We start from the raw sequence: 6,028 nt of genomic DNA, 5'->3' as shown, positions 1-6,028 counted from the left end.
ATTCTCCCGTTTATGACTTTACCCCCACTTTCTACCCCTCTGTCGTGATGCTCTCTTCCTCATATATCTCTTCACCCTTCCTTGTTTCCACCCTTCACCAGTCTTGTCCTCACTTCTCTTCGCTCCCAGCTTTCCTCTCCCCTGGTTCTCATTATATCCACTCTCAGGCTCCCGTTAGCTGCTTTTTCCCTCTCGGCATCAGCTCTCCGCACTCTCATTCATTCGGCCCCGGCCCGCTGCCCACCCCTCGCTCCTCTGCCCATTTATCACCTTTTTGTCTCAGACTGGCTGAGATGGACACTTTACCTAGTAAACAAGTAAGAAAAAATAGACCAGTGGGAGGAGGAGAATGACAGAATCAATAAAAGAGAACTCAGAGGAAAAGGACAGATAAGATGCAAAGTGGAGAAGAAGCTTTTTTTTTTTTTTTTTAACTCTTAAGCACATTTAAATACAGTATGAGCAGCACTTAGGCCTATTACTGTACCTTTTTAAGTTTGTGGCTTTTCTAAAACAAACAAAAAAGAAAACTAAAACCAGAAGTGGAAGAAATTGTACTAATTTGAGATATAAATGTTAGCATGACTGGTTAACTAGCTAACGAGATCATCCTCGTCCAGACCAGGCAACTTAGCATTTATAGTTGCTAATTTGCAACTCTGCTCCTCTCTTTATTGGATTTGGATGAGGAGCATTAATTGTGACAGTACCAAGCACATTGGTTAGTCTTTATCCTTAAAGCATTTGTGTCCTTTGATGTGATAAGTGAAGGTTTGAATGTAATAGTTAATGTCCTCTGAAAAGCATCAGTTGGTGATTTTTATACAAGTCTTTTTGCATGATAGCATCATAGGCAAATCGTATTCAAGAGAGGGTTTTAAACCTGTATTTGGGGTTAACTCTAGCGTCACTAGCTTGATAACTATAGCACATATAATATGCTAGCATTCAGTGTTTTTTGAAGGCCAAAATCGGCAGTCCCTGGTTAGAAATGAGAAGCTGTTTTTGTCTAAAGTTGTGCACTTATTCAAAAAGATTAACAAGAATTTCAACTTAGGGGAGGTTTAGCACATGAAAAAAGGACATTTGGTTCAACACCTACAAAACCTTGTCTTTGCTGACCGTTGGTGGCTTAATTTATATTCCTTGTCATACAGAGGTGTACAGGCTTGACACTTTTGATCACAGAAGGCATAGAAACATGGGTTTAAAAATGAACTAATTCATTCACATACCCATTTCTTAAACCATATTGATGTAAAACAAGTGTTTCTGCAGAGCAGAGGGATTAAAAAAAATTACTTCTAATTAATGATGTGGTCATCTAGTAAAGTTTACGAACAGATTTTCTGACATTGAGAAAACCAAGTGTTTTCCACTGGAACAAAAACACAGAGGCAAAGACTAAAAGAGAAGCCTTGTGATTTTGGGGAGCACATGATACTTGAGGCGATGACAGAAGTAGGGCACCATGACCAGCACTGTAGAGCGCAGCAGAATTAAAGAACAAGCATGTCAAACAAAGTAGACTCCGGGGACGTGAATGTCAAGCTTTTCTAAAGTGTAGCTGGTCTTTTAGAAGCTGGAGTTAGACTGAGTGTTGTTGCTCCATCTGCACATGTGTACAAGAGGGAAAGCAGAAAAAGGTTCCAGTCAGCATATCTGGAAGTACTTTTAAATAACCCTCTTGTTTCCTGTTTAATTTAATACTGTGAAAAGAGGACAAGAAGCATATTCCTGTTGTGTCGATGGTGACCTGAGCACACTTGTAGACTGCTGTTACTGTCTTAATTCTATTATTTGCACCTCAAAGACAAATTCTGTTGACTGTTTTGTTATCAAAGCCTGTCCAATGTGAATTAGACCAGCTGTTAGCTAGGATAGATTAGTTCCAAGGCTCAAGCCAGGTTTTAAGCTAAGTCTTGGTGTTCAAAGTCCAACCTAACAGTTAATACCTGTTGCAGCATCCAGGCTTAAGCCTGGATGCATGTTGCGTATACGCAGTCGGGAGCACAAACCTGTAGCACTGTTGCACATCGTGCCAGATTAATGACTTCTCAGAAGGCAGGGACAGAAAGCAAAATTATCTGCTGAGAATATGCAACAATGAGGAGCTGACTGAGAGGTTTCATTTACAAATTATGTGAAGAGCGGTCACATGAGTAGCAGTTGGTGTTGGACCATATTCTATTGGCACCACTGCTCTCTATGTTGAGCAAACCAGGCAAACGCAGGTGAATCCTCTTTAAAATCATCAATAATTAAGTTGGTGCCCATTGATGTGCTTTTGCTTTCATTTCCCCTCCTCTAAGCAAGACAGCAGAAGACAGCATGTGCACTAAGATCAGGGTTAGTAAAAAACAGCTGGTGCAGTCAGCCCCAGATCTCAGAATCACTGCAAATATCCCTGATTATATTTGAAAATCAGGATGGATGGATGGATGGATGGATGGATGGAAATTGGTGCTAGCAGCTCTGGTTGGAATGAGGGCAGCATCTTCCTAGCTGGCTACACCTGGAGAAAACCATACGGTATAAAAGATGGGCATACTGTGACATCACCCATTGATTAGTGAAGTCTCATCTTCTCATCATTTTCACCATTGTAATTTTGGTGTTTTGAAACCAGATATGGTGAGAGCTGGGCAGGTCTGACTGTGAAACTGCATGCTCATTGGCTAACCTATTACTGACAAGTCATTAGCCAATGAGCTGGAGAGGCCTCCTTTCTTAACCAAGTTTTACAAAACTGACCTTATTTTTGTTCAATATGACCCAAAATGAATGAACACAAACTCAGCAGAAAAGCACTTCCAGAGGTCAAGTTGGATAGGACCAGTAGTCTTTTTGCATCTACAGTTATCGCCCCCTGGTGGCCATTAAGCAGAATGGATATTTAAGGCAAGTTGTGCTGCACAAGCTGTCATTCAGATTTAACAAATACAAGCTCCTATATTTACTTGTCTTTTTAACATCACTTTCTATATCACTTGTAATATGTTCCTTTTGGGGGGAAAACCTTTTTCTATAATAGTTCCATGATTCTGTCTCATAATGTTAGATTAATTTGACATCCCTTTGATAACAAGAATAATTTTTCTTTTAATAAAAGAGGATTTTTATTGTTTTCCTCAAACTCTGGTCATGATGTAAGAGTCATACTTTTACCAATTATGGCTTACAAGTCCATAAATATGATGAAATTTCTTTTGTTTTATAGTTTTTTATTTTGGAATTTAAAAAAAAATGTGGACTTATGAATGCACAGATCCAAACTGCTATTGCTTTTGACTCATAATAAAAAGGAGAACTACTGATTGAAATTAAGCTATTTGTAAGTGCCGGCTGCATCCTTGTTTGGATATTAATGTTCTCTTGTGGTTACTCAAAGAAAGCTAATATGTTGATATTCTTGTCACATACATGACGAGTGATCTTTCATCTTAATCGGGATGCATGGGTGTGGGGGTAAACGCTGAATGTTAATACTGTATGAAGGTGATAAAAGTACACCTTTACTTAGTAACTGTAAGGCTGCTGAAGCTGAAGTCATAATTTTCCTATACTGGCCTAATCCAAGCACAGATAGACACACACACTCACACACTTAAACACTCGCACATCCACCATGTCTTTTCTCCAACTGGCTGCAGTCCAAACTGACACATGGGGAGAAAAGCAGCAGAAGGCAGGCCTGTCCCAGACAGCTCAGTCTCTGTCAATCTGAGGCTGCAGGAAGCCACTGAACAGCTGCTCAAGGTGAACATCCAATGAGGCATGTGCAAATATGAAGCTTGAGACTGGGAGAGAGACCTAAAGACAGAGAGAGACCAAGTGAGACGCACAGAGGGGAGGATGAGTCAGAGACTCAGAGGGAATAGACTCATGAGTGGCAGACGCAGAGGGGCAGAGAAGATCGTTGCACCCAGTGGGGTTTGCTGAGTCAAAGCTCCAATTTCAGTCATGGTGACATGTTTGAATGCTAACATGGGTGTCTTTTGTTTGTGGCATGAAGGGGGCCTGAATGTGTCATCATCCACAGCAACTACCCCAGTAAAGGTAAAACAAACATTTGCACCACAGTGGATCTGACAACAACGTATCACACTGGCCAAATAATATCTGATCAGTCACCAGTTGTTACTCCACTTTGTGTCCATGAGGGTCCAGAAAGCAACTCGTATTTGCTGCAGAGGACTTTTAAGTGTTTATTCACACTCACAATCTCTCTTCTTTGTACGCCATAAACCCGGATATAACTATGTGATTTAAGTCATTGTGACATGATGAATATCTGTGAGCTTCTCAGTAACCCCAGCCTTAAACTGAACTCCTGCTCATCTTCAAACTGAAGCCTATAACATGGCTAAATTCAGCCAATTCCCACTGGTTTGCCTGTACTGTAGATGACTGGATGACTGAATATTGAGAACCTTGAATAATCACTCCAAGGCCCCACATAGTGTAGCAAAGAATAGGGCCGTTTACTTATGGCATATATTGTTCCTTATGTCAAAGCAAATAATCAAGAAGCATGGATTTACAGCAGAATAATGGAGTCTGTGTTTTATGTACAATCACGATGTCTGTTGAACCATTTTGATGTTAATGGGATAAAACCTGTTCATGAGGGCTAGCATGACTCTGCTATTGTTCACACCCATGGTATGTATAAATATACTATTTCTATGAAAATATAAATGTCTAATTATGTATCAACACAGAAAAGAAATAAAATATTTTCAAAGCACCACGTATGTGTCTTCTTGTTTGCTGCACCCCCTATACATGTGGAAAATTCTGTAATAATTATACATTTATACAATCAATTTAATTTCAGTTCAATTTTATTTACTGTATATAGCACCAGTCCACAATAACAATCATCTCAAGGCCTTTAACATTGCAAGGTAAAGATAGAGAACCCCTATGACAAAGTAGTACTTGGTGACAGTGAGGACGAAGAACTGTCTTTAAAGAGGAAGACATTGTGACAGAACTAGTTTGAAAGAAAGGGAGTCATCTGCCAGGACTGGTTGGGGGGCAGAAAAAAAGGAGCAAAAAAGTTATTGACCTGTAATAGTGGCACATGAACATGTGGGGAGTAAAAAGAGAGAAGTGAAAGGAAACCTGTGCATCATGGGAAACACCCCAGCATTCTTGGTCAGCTGATCCTTGGTGTTGTGGTGGGCCTCATTTCATTAAAGAGGGCAAATGCTCATTTTGAATCTACAAGGGACGTTCTATAGTGTGAAACCAGCTGTGAGAGTGAGCCTGTTTTCTATGTTGTGTATCCTTTACATGCAATTGGGCATAAAAAAGGGCACTCTATCCAATTAGAAGCCCTGTTGCTGCACTTCTCATGCTAAGACTTTTAGCTGCTCCTATTCATGCTGTGAAGAAGAAAAAGTATTGACTCAACCCCAATATTAGCCACCAGCACTAGAAAAGTGGAGTGAACAATAGCAAGATGTCATGGCTTGTAAGCTGCTGCCACTTCACGCTGTAAGGCTTAAAAGCAGAATATGACATAAATGAGAAATAAATGTCACTCTGAATTAATGCCAGATTTAACATATTTAAATTTAAACAAGCCCCCCCAAACTTCAAAGCTTGTTTCCTTCTCCTTGGTGAGGGAAGTTGGCAGATGGACTGTGATTTATTTTCTGACTACGTTTAAGAGTAAATGTAGCAGTCTTCTATTCTGTGCTCCATGGTTGACAGCAGCAGAGTTAAATAATCCACAGCATTCCCTGCACCTGGCCAGGTTTGGACCAAATTAGTCTAAGTTAATCTCATTAAATGCTGAAAAAAAATTGCAGTAATACGGATGCTAAAATTTGTTTTTTCCCAGGGCTACATTTGCACATGGGGCCATAGCTATGGGTGAGTTTTGCATATTCCCAAACCAACATGTGAAAAATCAATAAAGTCTAAAATGGTCAGGAGCTCTAGGGCCCAGGATATAATTCAACCTTGCTCCAATAAAAATGAACAAATGCTTAAAGGTGCAGAATTTAACTAAAGC

The sequence above is a fragment of the Archocentrus centrarchus genome, chromosome 11 (genome assembly GCF_007364275.1).
Source record: "Archocentrus centrarchus isolate MPI-CPG fArcCen1 chromosome 11, fArcCen1, whole genome shotgun sequence".
NCBI classification, from domain to species: Eukaryota; Metazoa; Chordata; class Actinopteri; order Cichliformes; family Cichlidae; genus Archocentrus; species Archocentrus centrarchus.
The sequence above is the reverse complement of the archived record's forward strand: the minus strand, read 5'-3'. Positions refer to the sequence as shown.